The sequence below is a fragment of the Schistocerca nitens genome, chromosome 1 (assembly GCF_023898315.1).
Source record: "Schistocerca nitens isolate TAMUIC-IGC-003100 chromosome 1, iqSchNite1.1, whole genome shotgun sequence".
NCBI lineage: Eukaryota > Metazoa > Arthropoda > Insecta > Orthoptera > Acrididae > Schistocerca > Schistocerca nitens.
This window is the reverse complement of record NC_064614.1, coordinates 12,987,423-13,008,212: the sequence shown is the minus strand read 5'-3', so window position 1 is coordinate 13,008,212 and position 20,790 is coordinate 12,987,423. Positions and strand designations below refer to the sequence as shown.

Below are 20,790 nucleotides of genomic sequence, written 5' to 3'. Positions count from 1 at the left end.
AGTTCCTTTTATGTTCATCCAGACGGGTGTTGACGCTTCATAGTGAAGATGTCGCATTATTATGCACGAATGTACAGAGAGGCAATTGAGATTGCCAACCACTGCAATAATTTTAATAAAAAAGATGAAGGCATTAAGCTGGATAAGGTATGGATGTCAGCATTGCAGCAACAGCGTGACAATCGATTAATTTCAATTGAGAAAGTTAGCAATATCAGAGATGAAAGTTCCTGGCAGATTAAAACTGTGTGCCCGACCGAGACTCGAACTCGGGACCTTTGCCTTTCGCAGGCAAGCGCTCTACCATCTGAGCTACCGAAGCACGACTCACGCCCGGTCTCACAGCTTTACTTCTGCCAGTATTGCGTCTCCTACATTCCAAACTTTACAGAAGCTCTCCTGCGCAGGAGAGCTTCTGTAAAGTTTGGAGCTCTCCTGCGCAGGAGAGCTTCTGTAAAGTTTGGAGTGTAGGAGACGCGATACTGGCAGAAGTAAAGCTGTGAGACCGGGCGTGAGTCGTGCTTCGGTAGCTCAGATGGTAGAGCGCTTGCCTGCGAAAGGCAAAGGTCCCGAGTTCGAGTCTCGGTCGGGCACACAGTTTTAATCTGCCAGGGAGTTTCATATCAGCGCACACTCCGCTGCAGAGTGAAAATGTCATTCTGGAATATCAGAGATCATAGCACAGCCGACGTCGCATGATTGACAGCGGTGCCCTCTGGATGGCTTATATATACGGCAGTTCGACCATTGTCCTCAGAGGATGCCTTCCGCAGTCGAAGGCGAAACATCAGGGGAGAGTTTTATGTATGGACCACGGCATTTCAGCCCGAAAGTGTCAAGTGATGACAACACCTGCTGTGAAAACCTTCGTTCTATTGATGTGATATCTCATTTTTTAAACAATCACTTAAGCTTGAAATTCTGCGATCCATTTTCCCTTAACTTTCTCTTTAAAATTTTTCAATTTATTCTCTTGTTCTGACTGTTTTATAAACCTCTGATTAATTTCAGAAATTAATCCACTTATTATACTATCCACATCAGACTCAAGATTGTTTATTTTCGTATTCATGTTACTTATATAAGTACAAAGTCCACTTATTTTACTATTCATTTCATTACTCACTCCATTTATTTTAGATCTCACTCTATTCATAATACTATTGCTAATACTGCCCATCTGTTTCATAATGTTTCGGAACATGTTTGCAGTGTTAACTGTCTGCTAACCAGCCTCCAGTGCCGGCTCTATTTTTGATTCAGTAACAGTAAGTGGTACAAATCTAACATTAGGACCAGGTGTCTGTGCCCTACTTAATTCTTGAATAGGAGTATATTTTTCTCATCAACTTCAAAACCTGACTCCTTTTTATTTCCTTCGCAAGACCTGGTTCCAACGTAACCTCAGCTTTAAATGTGTCGTGCTCATTAGTAAACCTGTAAGTTTTAGATACTGAATTTGAATAACCATTATCATTAATTTGAAACACATAAAAACTAACATCGAAATCTACACCCTCCTTCCTTTCACTTTTTCAAACTTATCACTTTTTTCCATGTTGACAAGTTTCTTACCCTCTTACACACAAAACGAAGTAAAATACTGCTTTGCTTTCCATCCACGTTGTCAGCAAAGAAAGCATTTCTATAATTATGGTATTTCTAAAGTCAGTCAGTCAGTCAGTCAGATTACCACTAGTATAGACCAAATGTGGCGCAGTGGTTAGCACACTGGACACTCCTTCGGGAGGACAATGGTTAAATCCAGCATCTGGCCACCCTGATTTAGGTTTTTCGTGATATCCCTAAATCACTTAAGGCAAATGCTGGGAGAGTTTCTTTGAAAGGGCATGGCCAACTTCCTTCCCTGTCCTTCCCTAATCCGACGAGACTGATGACCTCGCTGTCAGGTCTCCTTCCCCAAAACAACCAAACCCATTAGTTTAGAGCAGAAATCTTGTAATTCTGAAACTAAATAAAATTCAATGGAAACAAAATATGGTTCCTCTCCACGAAATAAATTACTAATAAATTTAATACTCAGTGCTCCTTCTAGCTGCCTTTTACTAAATCAAACTCACTCGGACATACATCACTAATTTGCCTATTCCACAACAACTTCCTCATGCATACATTTACATAGTTTTAATAAAATATCGCACTCTCACTTTACACATGTCCTCCATTCACTCTCTGTATCACCAAAATACAAAGAAATAATAATTTTCCAAAGCACTTCTAATTAAGTCAGACATCAGTGGTAATGAAACTAAAGAAAATTCCAGAAAATTAGATTATATAAATCTATCCTCTTGGTTTTTAGTTTAGATTGATACTATAGATGTATACATTACAGTCTCTAACACATTTTCACAACACCAGCACAGTTATTATATATTGTAGGTAGAATTTATATCTCCTGAAGTATTGCAGACACTTATTTGAAATTTTAGCAGTATGGTTGTGTTATCCATAGACTGTGGTATACTAAGTATGAAAAAGATAGATTAAAATTTAATAATACTTCTGCAGATTCACAGTGTGTGTGTAACGTATTGCACACAGCATTAGGCTAGTACATGGCTTGCTGGTCCAGTAGCCAGCATCAGCTGTGCCAGCGTGAGAACGAAACACTGCTATCCTGCTGGCTCCACGGCAAGCTATGCTTTCAATGCAAGATAATAACTAAAATAATTTGCTATTTTACAAGGTGTAAGTAAAAATGTCCCAGTCCCACACTTTTAATATGCCAAGGGGTTTCAAGAATGTTTTTGTTGCACATTTAAGAGGTGACATGGGTGAAACAAAAATTTTCAATTTTTTCATCCGTGAAATCTCTGCATTATCACTTTTCCAAAATTTGGGCATTGTGTGAGTTGCTATTGAGGTTTTCTTAACTGACTTGCTCCAAGTACTATAAGCGAATGAAATATCTATGTCAGAATAAGCCCTTTACTGAATGAATAACAAAGACACATTAAAGACTAACACAGAAATCTTTGACAGTGCACTGCTACAAAATTGCATCTTCTTTGGCGCAAGTATTTGCACTGGTTGTGGGAAAAGCAAGATTCTGAAGAGTTCCCATTTACTTTGGTTAAGTTGGAATGGTATTGTGTGGCACTTTACCAGGAAGAGTTTTCCAATGATACTGTCAAATTGGCACAAAATACAAAACCTTTTTAGGAAGAAAATTCAAATTTTCAGGGCCCTACTAAATGAGCTGCATCTTTCACCATGTTCCTGTCTGAAATTCAGGCCATATTCTCTGTTTTACAATAGCTTCCAGGCAATGTTGAATTCCACTATATCGGTTTTGCTGGAACACGTTTTAGCCGAAAAAGATTGAACGTGCTGTCTCCAAGAAAAAGTACTGGGAGGGAAGGTCTGAAGTACACAATGTGTACTTCACAAACAGTTATACTCCACATTATGTGGAGCATGCCATATTAATGTTAGTCACTCCCTATTGTGTTCAGTTCACATGTGGAGTGAAGCGTAAATGATGACATGCCATTGTATACAAATTAATGTTTCTCGTATTTTCCTCATGGCCCCTGTGTGAGATTCACAAAAGTGGTAGTCTGCCTCAAATATTGCAGCCTAGTGAGGTGATGCAGTGGCTGAGGTACTGGTTTCACATTCCATAGTACAGTGGTTCAAATCAGTGCAAATTTATACACACTTGCAATTTTTGTTAACTCCCTAATTTGCTTCAGGCAGACAGTTCTGCAAAGTTTACTAGCTTCACCTTCCACAATGTTCTGTGTACTCTTGGCAGTCCTTATTGTAACCCTTTACATTTGAGCCTTCATTTTAGAAAGATTTGCTGTCAGCAAATATCACACCATCTAATCCAATAACAGAAAGATCAGCATTTTTAATTTCAGCTTCTCAAAATGAATTTTCATTGTTGACTCCATTTTTTTGGAATTTTTATGTTATATAGGACCACTGCAAAAGTTTCGCCTGATCAGAGATGCATCGTCTAATTTATGCAAATAATAAATTAATCATCATCATCATCTTGGACAGTTTCCAGCCACTGGCTGGGTCTGTCGGGAACACAAGCCTCTCCATCATATTCTGTCTTTCCACCATTCCCCCTCTTCCACCTTCGTCCAGTTCTCTCCTCTTCTCGTCACACATTCCTTCACTCCCTTCACCCATCTATCTCTTGGTCTTCCTCTGGGCCTCTTCCCCTCCAGTTGCAGATCAAACATCCTCTTTGGAATTCTTCCCTCATCCATTCTCTTCATGTGTCCATACCACTGCAGTCTTGATTTTTCTATCCTGTCCTGTACTGGTTCCTCCTTTAGTCTTTCCCTCACATACACATTTCGCGATCTGTCTCGTCTTGTTACACTCAACCTGCTCCTCTGGAACTTCATTTCACTAGCCTGTATTCTACTTTTGTCGCTTTTGTGCATTACCCATGTCTCACTTCCGTATGTCAATATGGGGACAAAGTAGGTTCGGTATGTAATTCCCTTAGATTTCTGTGGCACCTACTTGCTCCAAATAAGCCCCCTAATGCATTTGTAGAACTGCCCTGCTTTTCTGCACCTTTCATTTATTTCCATTGCGTTTCCCCCCTTACTTTCAATCATGCTTCCCAGGTACTTGAAGTTCTCTACCACTTGTAGTTTTTCCCCTCCACAAGTTATATCCACATTTGGCCTATTCTTCTTCCTTGTTGTGACAATTATTTCACTTTTCTTTGCAGAGAAATGCATTCCATATTGAGCTGCCGTTGCCTCCCATGCATCTAACTGCTCTTGCACCTCCTTCTCGCAATTTCCCCATAACATCAGGTCATCGGCAAAAAGCGGGGACTTCGTGTGCCCCAGGACCGCTACGGTAGCTGGGAAGGCCCTATGGGAACCCTGAAACGTGACGGCTAACGGGGCTCTGGTGAAGCTGCGATAGGCCTAGCAAGCCAGTAGTGGATAAATCAACTGCTTTCAAAAAGGGAACAATAAATTAATATAATACTTAATTAGACCTCAACCTTTAGTGCATACAAAACACATTAAGACTTTAATGAGGTAAAAGAATAAGCTGGCTTTATAAATGGATATAGCAAAAGGAACAATTTCAAGTTTGCGAGGAAACTTTGTGTATTAATTACCGCAATGTCTTGAATTCATGGCTATTGACTCAGTTTATGGTATCAGTACTAACAACCCTCGGTGAACTAGGTATTAAGTTAACCTGTTTGAGTGTATTGAAGATTGTGTGTGTCAGCTACACTGCTTCCATTAGGCTTTAACAGGCTAGTAAGAAATTCAGAATTGACAGCCTATTAAATAAGACAAAAGTCATTTATGAGCAATTTATCAAAACCAAACAGTACAGATTAACAATGAAGTTGAAGAACCATTTGATTAGTAATTGTATGTAGGACAGTTGAAGACAGTTACTGGATGAACAGCAGAAAAGTAAAAATTGAACGGTGTACTTTCAGAAAACTTTTAGCGTTTCAAAAATAAAACTTAAGATTTGTACGAAAAGCAGAGTTTACCATCAGGGTGTACCTTCAGTTTTGATTATTGCAGTGAAACATAGAATTTGTTAGTGTGAAATCCACTCAGAAACTGATAGTGGCGAGATACATTTTATGGGCTACTGGGTAAGAGACAGGGTAAACAAACAAATGCATCAGGGATCAGAATGGAGGGGAAGACATGAATATAATGACACTGAAGATGTAATGGAGCTGAGCAGGACATGTAGCCAGACAAATGGTTAGTAGGTGGATGCCAACATATAACAAAAACAGAGGTGATGACCTGATGACATTTGAAAACATATAGCACCAATGTGAATGTCTATAGCTGGAAACCGTAATATAGAAAGTATAGCAGAAGCATTTACCCACAAGTGGTTGTCAGATGGCGGTGGCAGATGACGACGACGATCCTGGAAGAAGTGTAACCAACATATCACAAAAGGGCATGTATTACGGACAAAAGAACAATTGTGGACCAGAAAGTGAGTGCATCGCAGATCCACACCCTTTGTGGACAGTGCACTACCTGAACCATCTAGTAGCACTTCACAGACCAACTTGAAGTTTCAACGTTCAAGTCTGTTATCGACCCTCTGGTATTTTCTGCATCGTGGTTTGTTCGATTATTTCTCAAGGGCAAAAAGAAAGGGTGCAGCATGACGTACCCGCACTTGTATGATAAATGCCAGAATGAAGCTTTCACTTAAAAGCACGCACTGATTTGAATAGATACAGCCTTAAACTATCCTCTCTCTTCATGTACAAACAAATGCGGAGGTGGTTTCTGTTGCAGTTGGTGACCACTCAGACATGATCACTGCTTGTTCACCAAGAATCTCAATGACACTAATGGTGTCTGGTGGCAGTTACCGCGACTGTCTTGCACACCAAACACACACACATTCCCTCAAAATGTGCACATGAAATAGCTGTGTGAACTTAATCAGTGTTTCTCAAAGAAGCACAGGGAAAATCATGAAGATCATAGTGGAGATAAATGATTCAAAAGTGTTTAACTTGTTGAAAAGATAAACTTTCCGGCAGATTAAAACTACGTGCTTGACCAAAACTCAAACTTGGGACATTTGCTGTTCATGGGCAACTGAGCTACCCTGGCATGACCCATCCTCACAGCTTTACTTTCACCAGTAGCTCATCTCTTATGGTCTGTACCTTCACAGTTTTCCTACACCACATAAGTTCTCCTGTGAAACTTGCAGAACTAGCACTCGTGGAAGAAAGGATATTGGGGAGAAATGTCAGCTACAGAGTCAAAATTCCCATCTACATTGAAAAGGTCTCTTACAAATATCCAAACTGCTTCATGTGCATACATGTATGGCACATATGTTACACACATCATCTCCTGGCCCTCTCTCTTTCCAGGTCACCTCCTGTCCCTCTTTTTCATTCCTTCTCCCCACTCCCTCTGTCCATCTCATCCTACCCACTCTAAGGTTCAGGTTTACCTTTGCCCTCTCTCTGTTCATCTTCATCCACACCCATTTCCTTTTCTACATAACAACTATACCTCTTCCATTTTCCACCTGCTTCCTCCACCTGCCAATCCTCTCACCCCTCTCTGCCCATTTCCTCTTTCTCCTCTCTCTGTCCATATCTTGTTGCCCGTCTAGAAGCTTCTCCTCACTCCCCCAAATCTCTCTGTACATCATAACCTCCACTCTGTCAATCTCCTGCTCTTCCCCCGCTCTTTGTGCCCCTCTTCTCACACTTCCTTGTCTATGCCATCCCCCCCTCTCTGTCCGGCCCCCTGCTGCCCCCCTCTTTGTCCATTTCATCTGCCTCCTCTTTCTCTCTGTCGCCACCTCTTCTCTCATTCTCTGGTTGTCCTCTCCCTAATTGCTTCTCTCTGTCCCCTTTCACCTCTACCCCTCCCTCACTCTGTCTCTCCCTCACTCTCTGCCTCTCTCCCTCACTCTCTGCCTCTCTCCCTCACTCTCTGCCCCTCTCCCTCACTCTCTGCCCCTCTCCCTCCCACTCACTCTCTGCCCCTCTCCCTCCCACTCACTCTCTGCCCCTCTCCCTCCCACTCACTCTCTGCCCCTCTCCCTCCCACTCACTCTCTGCCCCTCTCCCTCCCACTCACTCTCTGCCCCTCTCCCCCCCCACTCACTCTCTGCCCCTCTCCCCCCCACTCACTCTCTGCCCCTCTCCCCCCCCACTCACTCTCTGCCCCTCTCCCCCCCACTCACTCTCTGCCCCTCTCCCCCCCACTCACTCTCTGCCCCTCTCCCCCCCCACTCACTCTCTGCCCCTCTCCCCCCCACTCACTCTCTGCCCCTCTCCCCCCCACCACTCACTCTCTGCCCCTCTCCCCCCCACCACTCACTCTCTGCCCCTCTCCCCCCCACCACTCACTTTTTTCCCCCTTCCCCCCTACCACTCACTCTCTGCCCCTCTCCCCCACCACCACTCACTCTCTGCCCCTCTCCCCCGCCACCACTCACTCTCTGCCCCTCTCCACCCCCACCACTCACTCTCTGCCCCTCTCCCCCCCACCACTCACTCTCTGCCCCTCTCCCCCCCACCACTCACTCTCTGCCCCTCTCCCCCCCACCACTCACTCTCTGCCCCTCTCCCCCCCCCACCACTCACTCTCTGCCCCTCTCCCCCCCCACCACTCACTCTCTGCCCCTCTCCCCCCCACCACTCACTCTCTGTCCCTCTCCCCCCTGAAATATGGTCACTATTTTTTTATAAACTTAAATTTGCCATATTTCGTGACAGTACCTTTTCCATTAGATGTTTGCAAGGCGATATAAGTCTTGGCTTCAGTTGTCTAAGTATGATTCCACAATGCATCGTTGTCGGCTGCAGAAAAGACGTGGTTCAAAGTGTTTCTCTCATTTTGGTGTTTCAAATACAGTTTCTTCAAATGTAGTTTCTTCTTTTTAGTCAATACAAAAATAATAGTAACATAATTCAAAATTATTCATGACTTCGACCTTCACAATGTTCTTCCATCAACACACACCAACAGTTAGCTGCCGACTGACTGTAGTCAAAGACGACTCTAGCGTCAAAGATACTTTACACAATACACAAGTTTCCATTTGTAATCAGTCTCTTTGCTATTCTTCGATACATTTTCTAATAATAAACAATATGCTTTCACTCTCAAAAACAGAGGTAAATTAACATATGATAAGACAAATTATAATAAATTCTGACAAAAATATAAGAAAACATTTACACTTCGGTATCGAAAAACGTGGTTAAAAAAAATAACATTTCCCAGATCCATTACAACTGCTCCCCAGGGCTTTTGTTGTTATGGACATATACAACAAAATCCCGACCACTCTCAGTAATGGATCTGTATTACACAATTAGTACACTAATGATGCAGTCTGATAACCTCTTCCAAATTTGGACTCTTTGAATCTGTGGACTTGTTACTGGCTGTTGTCGCAATGATACTTCCCCATCAATCTCATACACAAAAAAAATTCAAGTAAAGAAATTATTTGACATGACAAATATACATGGTATAAAACATACATGAGAAATATTCTAACATACAGCATACCGATTGAAAATAATAGAAAGGTAAAACTCCTTTGTTAGAATAAGATTTAATTTTTTTTTTTAATGCTATTTCATTATGCTTACATATTGTACAGTAAAATTAATACTGGACATATATAGTGTAGTGTGTTTTTTTTATATTTTAACTTCTGATTTTTTTTATTTTTATATTTTTTTATTAGTCATGGTTTTTGTTTATATTTTTTTGCTTATGATTTTCTTTTTAATTTTTTTACTCATGTTTTTTTGTATTTTTTTTTGCTTATGATTTTCTTCTTTTAGTACAGCTAAAGATACATCAGTATTATCTAAATTTTTTTTTTTTCAATTATTTATGTACACTTGCCTCTCTACTACAATATTACTACAAGTCACATTCTTATGAAGAGTACTTTTGCTCCCCACAACATCAGTATAAACAACAATAAACTGCTCATATATCATGAGGCTTTATCTAAAATTGGTTTTAAAACTTATACCTTTGCATGCATGTCCTCACATGCATGCCTTCACCCACAGGGAAGACTTAGCTTACAAAAATTAGAAAAAATTCAGAAATGCTCACTAGGGAGACTTTTTTTGTAAAAATAGTAAAAATAAATCTTTCTCTCATTCTTTGTTACATCAGTGTTTTTTCATCAGTTTCAATTAACATGTGACTTCAAATTATTAATTTATACATGCAAATATACATACTTGGTTGTACAGGTAGTTTTGTCCTAACAAGCATATTCCAGTGGAGGACTTTTGTTTTTGATGATAGTAGAATTTTTTTTTTTTTTTTTGAAATTATGATTTCTGTTTATACAGTTTTAAAGAGACAACATTCCTGAGACCAAATAATTTCTTTGACTTAGGATACACCAAACGATAAGCATTAGGGTGTGGATTTTCTATGACTTCAAAAGGCCCAATATAGATATCAAAGAATTTTTTAATTTCTGAAGTTAACATTTTTGATTTTTCATGAGATTTGACCAGAACAAGATCCCCAATTTTGAAAGTGGTTAATTTTACCCTATTGTTATGTTTTTTATTCCTCTTTTCCCCTTGTTTCCTCATAGTTTCCCTGACAATATCTTCTCTTTCTTGCATAGTTAAAGGTGTACATTTAGGAAATTCAATAAGTTCTGATATAATATTTGGAGGTCTAATATTAAACATAATCTCATACGGTGAAAATCCTGTGGAACTATGTTGTAGGCTATTCATAATATCTTCAAAATTTCGAATGTGCTCAAACCAGGTTGGATGTTTATGGCTACAATAGGTTCGACAAAGTCTCCCAATTTCCCTCATATATCTTTCTGCAGGATTGGTGGACGGAGAATAAACAGATATAAGTATATGCTTCAATTTTGATCTTTCAATAAACTTTTTCCAAATTTTTGAGGTAAACTGTGAACCATTATCTGATAATATAGCTCTTGGTTTTCCCACCTGTGCGAAATAATCTCTTTCAATTTTTATTATAATTTCATGGCTAGTAGCTTTTTTCACTGGATATAGTTTAATTAATTTTGAAAATACATCTACCATAACAAATATGTAACAGTGACCACCTTTACTCTTTGGTAACATTCCATATAAGTCCACTGCGATAAGATCTAAAGGTTTCTCCGGAATAATGTTTTGCATCTCTCCACCACATCTTTGATTGCTCACTTTAACTCTCTGGCATTTGTCACAGGTTGCCAATTCTTTTCTTACTTTCTTTCCAATATTGTAAAAATAAACATTTTCTTGTATCTTTTGAATGCACTTCTGTATCCCACAATGACCAAAACTTTCATGTATGTAAATGATCAGCTTATCAGCATCTGCCTCTGGCCAACACAGTTTCCAATTATCAGAATCTACATCTGTTCTCCGAAATAAAATCCCCTTATGCAATTTGTAAAATTTATCAAGTTTCTCATACCCCTTCTTGCCTAAACATTCTTTGATTAATTTCCAACTCTGATCCAAATTTTGATTTTTTCTAATTTTGTTACACATAGCTCTAATTGTTCTCTCATTTTCCACCCCTTTCAAGTATCTAATTTTAAATTGCTTTTCCTCCTCTTGTTCAAAAATCTCCTTTTCTCCCCCAATTGGTAACCTTGAAAGTAAATCAGCTACTACATTCTCAGAACCTTTTATGTGTTTGATTTCAAAGTCAAACTGTTGCAGAAAAATTGCCCATCTGGTCAACCTATTGTGGTATAATTTGCACTCTTGTAAGTAACTCAAAGCTTTGTGATCCGAAAATACTATGGTTTTATGTCCAATAAGGTAAATTCTAAATTTTGTAAAAGCCCAATGAATTGCCAAAAGTTCCTTCTCTGTGATTGTATAATTTTTCTCATGCTTGAGCAACATTCTGCTTGCAAATGCTATGGTACAATGTATTTTAACTCCATTCTCTACTCTTTCTTGAAATAACTCTGCTCCAAGCCCATAATTACTGCTATCAGTGTTCAAACAAAATGGTAAATTAAAATCAGGTCTGTGTAATAAGTGTTGCTTCCTCAACTCTTGCTTAATTTTATCAAACTCTTCCTGACAACTTTTATCCCAAACCCAAATAGTGTTTTTCTTAAGTAACTGACTTAAACATGGTGCATTCAGACTCTGATCACTTATATGTTTTCGGTAATAACCGCATAACCCAAAGAACGACTTTAATTGTTTTTTAGTCTTAGGAATAGGAATTTCTGAAATTGCTTTAATTTTTTCTGGATCTGCCAAAATTCCCTTGTCTGTGACAACATGACCCAAAAATTTTAATTCAGAAACTGCAAATTTACATTTATCTAATTTCAATGTCATCCCCCCTTTTCTAAGTTTTTCACAAACTGACTTCAAAATCAAAAAATGTTCCTCCCAATTTTGCCCTGTAACCAAAATGTCATCTACATAGATTATCAGTTTAGACGCAAGTTCTTGCCCCAGTACATGATCCAAAGCTCTTATAAATTCGGAAACAGAAGAATTTAACCCAAATGGCAAAACACAATATTGGTAACTCTTACCATTGTACAAGAAAGCAGTATATTTTCTAGAATTAACCGAAAGTGGTACTTGATGAAAACCCGAAGTTAGATCCAAACTTGACATATATTTTATATCTGTAAATTTATAGAGTAACTCATCAATATTTTCAGGATGGTCTGTCTGTCTGAACAAAATTTTGTTTAAGTGTCTAGAGTCCAAAACCAATCTTACTCCACCATCTTTTTTCGAAACTACTACTAGAGGATTATTATATGCACTGATACTCCTTTCTATTATATTACATCCTTCCATCTTTTTCAGCTCTTTCTCAACAGCAGGTCTTTTTGATATTGCAATACTGTATGGTTTTATGAAAAATGGTTCATGAGGTTTTACCTGAAGCTCACACTGGTAACCCTTTACCCTACCAGGTATGTCACTAAAAACATCACTGTATTCCCACAGCAGATTTTCTAACTGTTGTTTTTGCTCCCCAGATAAATTTTGTGTTTCTGAAATTTTCAAATTTACTAAATTCCCAAATTCAACTTCATCAGTATCAAATCTATGAGTTTCAATATTCTCCAATCTATTTTCTTTTTGTAAATTGATACTGTCAAAATTTCCATTACTCTGATCACCAAGTGTGTTCACAAAATTTGTCTGAATGTATTCCCTTTCACTAGTTTCTATCAAAAGTTTTCTTCCAACCCAATCAAATGCTGTATTTACTTTTACTATCCAATTCATACCCAAAAGAAAATCTTCATTAAATTCCTGAATTACAAAACATCCATGTGTGAACAACTTGCCTTCAATTAAAAATGTCACTAAAGCCTGGCTTTTTACCAATTTACTGCTCTTCCCAGTAGCACCTTTTATCTTTACCCCAACAACTGGCATTTCAACATAATCTTTCCCCACTTTCAATTTCTTGCTTAACCTTTCAGATATTCCCGAGATCTCACTTCCTGTATCAATTAAACATTTACCAATCCATGGCCCAATTTGAACTTTTATATAAGGACTGCAAAATTGATCACTTTTCTCAGAACCTATATCCTCATGTAATAAATCACTTTCAATTTCCCCAAACCTATACTTATCAGAATCATATGGTATACCATTATATGTATTATTTGTCATAGTTATAGAATTTGCACAAGATACAAAATTGTCATTAGTACTCTCTATTATCTCAAATAGCCAAGAATTTTCATCCAAATCACATTGTATACTATTGAAGTATTTATCCTTCAGCTTTTCAAAAATAAAATATCTCATCTTTTTCCACCACTCAGGACATACAGTTTCACATACATTAATAAGCATCTTTCTAAAGTTCTTGTCAAAAGAAATAGTTTCACTGTTCAGCCATATATTCATAAGAAATGTGTGTGTATCATTAGTATCTGTAAAAGTTTCACTTAGGTAAGAAGTTATACATGTGTCATCGTTATTTGTGTAGTCAGATTCTTTACCAGCAACATCTAAATTCACACTTCTACATACACCCAGCTTGTGAGCTTTATTCATCCTGGTAACATCCCTGGGATTTTCTATAATATTCTCACTGTTTAATCCATTTTCAACCATATGTATACCCAACTCCCTATTTAAACTAATGAAATACCTTTCCTCAACATCATCATCAATACCATTACCATCATTATCAACAACATCATTATCATTGCACATATTCAGGTCATACACATTCAAATTATCCCCCAAAATATTATTTCCCCTTTCTAAAATTACCAGATCCCTTTCACCAACATTTTCATTCTCACAGCATGCATTCTCTCTTTCATTCACATACATCTCTGAACTACTACAAATTACACCATCTGACAAAGTGTTGTTCTTTTCTGCCCAAGTGTAAAACTCTGTTAAATTAAATGAATCACAATTACTTTTATCTACTGTATGTTCTTGTGTATTGAAAATGTTATCTTTATCATCATTATTTTCTTCTTGAAATTTCTTCAATAAGTAACAACTAATGACCTCATGTGATAGCTTAGGTTTGGAACTGACCTGTTTGGGTTTATGATAGTCACATCCATTGGTCCTTTCATCATGCTCACCTTCTGCCTCAACCTTGCGGACCTTCAAGGGGGCGTCTACTCGTTTTTTATTTCTGGTTCCTGTTTGAACTGCTGATTATGGTTCTGCCAATGTTCTGATCAACATTTATGATCCCATTCCTATGCCAAACATTACCTGATTGTTGGTAGTTTCTATTGTACTGACCTCTATCAAAATTTCTGTGATTTTGATCCCTAAAGTGTTCTCTATTTTGTTGATTATTAACGCGAAAATGTTGTTCTTGTTTTGGATAAAAATTATGGTCCTTCTTTTCAAAATTGCTATATCCCCCTGAATTTTGACTGACACCATGATAATTGTTTTGTTCCCTTTTTTGAAAGTTGTCATTTCCCCAATTTTGACCATTACCTTTCTGAGTAAACCCACTGTGTGTTCTTGTTGTTACCCTATCCAACTATTCAATATAATTGAGAAACTGCTCTACATTACTATCAGGACAATGAACTAAACTCAACTGCATTGTTGATGGCAATCTTCTCTTTAAGGTATCAATTTTGATCAAGTCATCCAAAGGTTTTGTTAAATGAATAAGTTTTTGAAGTTCACTTTTGCAAAATTGTTTCATGTTCCCATCTGATTCTCTATAGTTTCGCCCATTCAAAAATTCACTTTTGATTCTAGTTTGTTTAAGATCATCCCAAAATTTTTCCAGAAATTTTGATTCAAATTCTGAAAAGGTCATCCCCAAAGTTACAATCTGGTTTGCCCAAGTCAAAGCTTCCCCTTCCAAGAATTTTTTCACAAATTTAATTTTTATTTCATCTGGTGAGTGAGGTAAAAAACAATCCCTACAATACTGTATAAAATCAACGGGATGTAAGGGTCCATCTGCCGAAAAGTGCTTCACTGGAATATTAGATACAAGATTACATGTGTTGACATTGTAATTTTTGCTTTGAAATTCAATGTCAAAATTTTCAATTTTTTCGCTAAGTTCTTTGACAGATTTTTTGTTTTCTAAATCATTGCATTCTACTTTTTCTTCTAGAGTAACCAAACGATTGTCAGTTTTTTGTTCTACATTTTTTACTAAAACTTTTGTATTCTCATCCAAATTTTTAATTTCCCCTTTTATCTCATTAAATTCAATTAAATTTCTTTCCCTATCTACCAGTAACTCATTTTTTACAGTATTAATTTCACCGCTCAATTTAACATCAATTTCATTTACTTTTGCTTCCACAGATTCAATTTTTTCCTCAACACTGCCAACTCTGTTCAAAAGCTCACCCACTTGGGTATTGACTGCTTGGACTTGCAACAAAATGTTATCAATTTTTTTATCCCAGTATGTCTTATTGTCGTCAACTGATTGTCTAATTTCTTTCGTGAAATTTACAAGAAAACTTTTTAAATCAAATTGATCGGTTTTTTCTGTTTCATTTGACCTGTCCTGATGTTCGAAGTCTATTAAATTACTACTTTCTACTTTAGGCACAATACTCTCGAAAATCTCATAAGTCATTGTGAAGAACAAAAATTTATACACAACAATACAAAACAAGATAAAAATATTGTTTTAACAAAATACGAGGGTTTCGTGACTTATCTGGAACACTCTTCTACTGTTGCAAAACCACGTTTTCCATCCATGTGATTGTTGACCAAAATTCTTGAAGTATTTTCTTCTGTCGAAAATTATATATATATATATTTTTTTTGCCGAAACATTTCTTCTCCAAAACTTTTACTTCCCGATGAACACAAACACTGTAACACACATTCTGAAGAAACTGGTATTAACACACAAAAATTTTCTTCCTCGTAGCACTGTTGAAGATCTCGTGAACACAATATCCCGGTACTGAGCCCCCAGTTGAAATACGGCAATCCCGGCTGAGCCCCCAGTTGAAATATGGTCACTATTTTTTTATAAACTTAAATTTGCCATATTTCGTGACAGTACCTTTTCCATTAGATGTTTGCAAGGCGATATAAGTCTTGGCTTCAGTTGTCTAAGTATGATTCCACAATGCATCGTTGTCGGCTGCAGAAAAGACGTGGTTCAAAGTGTTTCTCTCATTTTGGTGTTTCAAATACAGTTTCTTCAAATGTAGTTTCTTCTTTTTAGTCAATACAAAAATAATAGTAACATAATTCAAAATTATTCATGACTTCGACCTTCACAATGTTCTTCCATCAACACACACCAACAGTTAGCTGCCGACTGACTGTAGTCAAAGACGACTCTAGCGTCAAAGATACTTTACACAATACACAAGTTTCCATTTGTAATCAGTCTCTTTGCTATTCTTCGATACATTTTCTAATAATAAACAATATGCTTTCACTCTCAAAAACAGAGGTAAATTAACATATGATAAGACAAATTATAATAAATTCTGACAAAAATATAAGAAAACATTTACACTTCGGTATCGAAAAATGTGGTAAAAAAAATAACATTTCCCAGATCCATTACACCCCCCACCACTCACTCTCTGTCCCTCTCCCCCCCACCACTCACTCTCTGTCCCTCTCCCCCCCACCACTCACTCTCTGTCCCTCCCCCCCCCACCACTCACTCTCTGTCCCTCCCCCCCCACCACTCACTCTCTGTCCCTCCCCCCTCACTCTGTCTGTCTCTCCCCCTGTCCCCCTCACTCTCTGTCTGTCTCTCCCCCTGTCCCCCTCACTCTCTGTCTGTCTCTCCCTCCCTCCCTCCCCCTCACTCTCTGTCTGTCTGTCTCTCCCTCCCTCCCACTCACTCTCTGTCTGTCTGTCTCTCCCTCCCTCCCACTCACTCTCTGTCTGTCTGTCTGTCTCTCCCTCCCTCCCCCTCCCTCTCTGTCTGTCTCTCCCTCCCTCCCCCTCCCTCTCTGTCTGTCTGTCTCTCCCTCCCTCCCCCTCACTCTCTGTCTCTCCCGCCCTCCCCCTCCCCCTCACTCTCTCTCTCTCCCGCCCTCCCCCTCCCTCTCTGTCTGTCTGTCTCTCCCTCCCTCCCCCTCACTCTCTGTCTGTCTGTCTCTCCCTCCCTCCCCCTCACTCTCTGTCTCTCCCTCCCTCCCTCCCCCTCACTCTCTGTCTGTCTGTCTCTTCCTGTCCCTCCCCCTCTCCCTCTCTCTCTCTCTGTCTCTGTCTCCATCTCTCCCTGTCCCTCCCCCTCCCCCTCTCCCTCACTCTGTCTCTTTCTCTGTCTCTAACTCTCCCTGTCCCTCCCCCTCACTCTGTCTCTGTCTCTGTCTCTCCCTCCCCCTCCCCCTCCCCCTCCCCCTCACTCTGTCCCTCCCACACCTATTCGCCGTATGTGCTTACCACACTGGGGCAGTGATGAGGCGAAAGATGTTTGTTTGTGTGAACCAACAACCATAGCGCTGCCTGTGAACCGACGAACGGCAACATTGCAATCCCATAGCCAATCAGACCATGTGGTGCCAAGTTTCCATAGTTTGAAAATGGTGTGATGTCAACCTAATACAACGTTATTAATTTTGGTTCTTACTGGCATCAGCTATCTGGGGTTAAAATTTCGTGACACAATTTTTCTCTGCCCTGTGTAAGGAAGTACATCAGAACCTTAAAAAGGGAAAGGCAAAACTTAACTTAAAGAAATCAAGCGATAAGGTGAACAGTTCCAATACAGCTGTAGCGGGCAAGTCTCGAACGTAGCTGGAAGGCACATGCCCAACAGCAACAGGCCCTCATGACCGGCAGTCCCGAAATGTCGGGTTCGCGCTTCACAAGGCTAAGAAGCACTGGTAACAAACATCGTATTCATGAGATGTAGGCTACAAAAATACAAATTGCATGGACAATTGTCGTCACCTTTTAAGAGATCCCGGCTAAAGCTCCAAAAATTCATCATAAAATAAAGTACAAAATATTACCCCCAAAAAAACTGCCTAAAGGGACCAGATCATCAGTCACTGTTAAGGGAGTATAAAAATAGAATAATTAACATCTCCCCAGACAATTTAGGTAAACTTTACACCAAAATTGTACAGCCAGATGCCTACTTGAATCAAACGGATAGAACAAATAAATGATAAAGCTTACTCTTCCAAGGGAATACTTAGTGACTAGGCACTACAAACAGTGTTTCCTTGAATCAGTCCCCGGGCTTGACAACCATGTAGAACCTATTTTCAAAAAACACATCAACGCAGGGAATTCCCCTTAAAATAATTAAAAAGTAAAACTACAAACTTTAAAAAATGTAATAACAGTCTCAAACTCAGTGAACAGGAATTATGCCACACGGCTCATGAACAAGTTAACAAAACTGTGTAAAGAACTTCGTTAAACACTAAAGCCCAAACAGCATACACGCAAGGCAAAATTAAGTTGCACAAGTAAAGCACTGTATTTGGAAGTGCTGCATGGCTTTTGGCCTAGGTGATCCACAGCAAGTAAGGGTCCCATTAATACAGTTTATTGCAAGGACAGTCACTAATTTATACTCAAATTTTCCACCAATGGAAATAAATGCAAAGGTACAAAATGGATGCAGACATGATTAAACACATTAAATTAAAATGTTCCAATTATCCATAAGGTACCAACAGCAGAGGCACAGATAGCAGAGTGCAAGCAATACTGAGTGAAAAATTTTTGGGTCCTTGCATACATGGAAAAGATGAGGGCAAAACTGTAAGCATCCAGGTCTGCACAGCATTGATAAAACAGGGAAGTGTAAATCCCCTGAAGGCTGTAGGAGAACACCATCAATATAGCAATGTAACTGCCACTACCCAAAGGAGTGACAAGTCGGTCTCAGCACTAACAGAACTAACAGCTGAAGGAACCGATGCACACAAAACCCAAGGATGATAGCCTTATGCTGTTCCCCTCCTGCCCGTTCTCACCTCAACCCACTGCTGGCCTATTTCAAACTCTGAGTCAGCGATCATCTGTGAAAACTGCAAGTTAAATTTGTGCTGCCTATCGGGATGCCAGTGAAAGAAGGCACTGAGAAGACAAGGAAAAATGAACTGGAGCCGCAACAGCTCACCACTCCCTCCCTGTCTGTCCCTCCTCCATTCCCTCCCTGTGTGTCCCTCCTTCACCCTCTCTTGGTTCAGCCATATGAATCACATGTATAAATCCTGAAAGGCATTCTGGTACTATCCACAGAACACATCTGTCATGCTGGGCAGCCTGGATGTAAGGGGATGTGAACACTACTCACCCCTACCACTATGGGAGCTGGGTGGTTCTTATCCCCACAGTACTTCTTTCCAGACAGTAAATAGTAGTGTGCACTGAATTTGGCTGAAATCGATCCAGTGATTTAGGACATGTTGAACACACACACACACACACACACACACACACACACACACACACGCGCGCGCGCACGCGCCTCCCCTCTTCAGCAGTCTTCAGACCCGTTTGACGTGGTCCATTGTGAATTGTGCAAAGCTCTTCATCTCAGAATACCGCCGTACCTCTTCAATTATTGTTGTTTGTATTCTAACCTCTGTTATTTCCTACAGTTTTTACCTCTACAGATCCTCCTCTTACCACAGATAATATGACCCGTTGTGTTAACACACATCTATCATCCTGTCCCTTCTTCTAATCAGTGCTTTCCACATGTCCCTTTCTTCATCAATTCTGCAGAGAACCATCTCATTCCTTATTAGTCTACCTAATTTTCTGCATCCTTCTAAAGCACCACATCTCAAATGCTTCACAAAAGTTAACTTAAGTTCCCCATTTGAAAAGGCTGTATGCAACCAAATACGCTGTGTGCGCACATAATGAGGACATTTTCAGAGTTTGCATTGCTTATTTGTCTTGTGTTCATACCTTCAAACTTAATCTCAAACAAGGATTTTATTTTTACATAATTCAAGGAGATGCACGTAGACTTTGGTTGAGTAAAACATCTGGAGAACTTAATCCTCCTATCCTGTGCTTTAACTTTTGCAAAACCTTGTCGCCAGTTTTGTAAGGGCCATGTCGCTACTGCTGTGGAAGCCGAGTTGCCACTGTTGTTATGGTAGGCCGAGTTTTTGAGTTAGTGGAATGGCTTCTGCGTAGTACACTGCTAAGACAATTTCTCCATGCCATTATTATACAGCTGTGCCCCAGGATCAGGTAACAAGATAGGAGAATGAAGGTTCTACAACATTCCAACGAATTAGTAATAAAGTCACACAAATGAGTTAAAAAGGTTTACTTATCTTTTTAACTTGTTGAATGATTAAATCTGTAACACTGCATGTAATATAACACAAAAAAGGCCCCTCAATGGCTACGTGCAAATAATCGTAGGTAAACTTCACCGTACATAGCAAATGCAATTTTAAGAGTTCACTGAACGACATTCCCTGTCTAAGTCAGCCCAAGACGGTGATCTATAATCGAGTCGGCGAGAGCTGCTCTTCTATCTTCTGATAGGCTTCTGTCCATTTTCATCTGGTCATTGGCAGATTGTACTCGGCCAGCAACTGGCCGAGACAAAGTCGACATTTTCATCCTCAGTACTGCCCGTGATGCGGTGGAGCTCATGCGAGTGGTGAGACTCAATGGCACGGTCACTAGCTCGCATCTTTGTGCCTGTGGTGCTTTTTCCCTGGTTGTGTCTTGTTCAAACAACATAACACTAACACTTACAGGATTGATGGCACTTTTAATTACCACCATCTCGCCTTTTATTATAGCAAACCGTACTAAATTTGATGCATTTTTGATATATA

General features: G+C 39.4%; 1 protein-coding gene across 2 annotated transcripts in view; it reads left to right on the top strand.

Annotated features, from left to right (window-relative positions):
- The window catches only part of LOC126240546 (myeloid differentiation primary response protein MyD88), a 132,389-nt gene that overhangs the window by 73,203 nt on the left and 38,396 nt on the right, over positions 1-20,790 (top strand). The gene's annotated exons all lie outside the window — the stretch shown is intronic.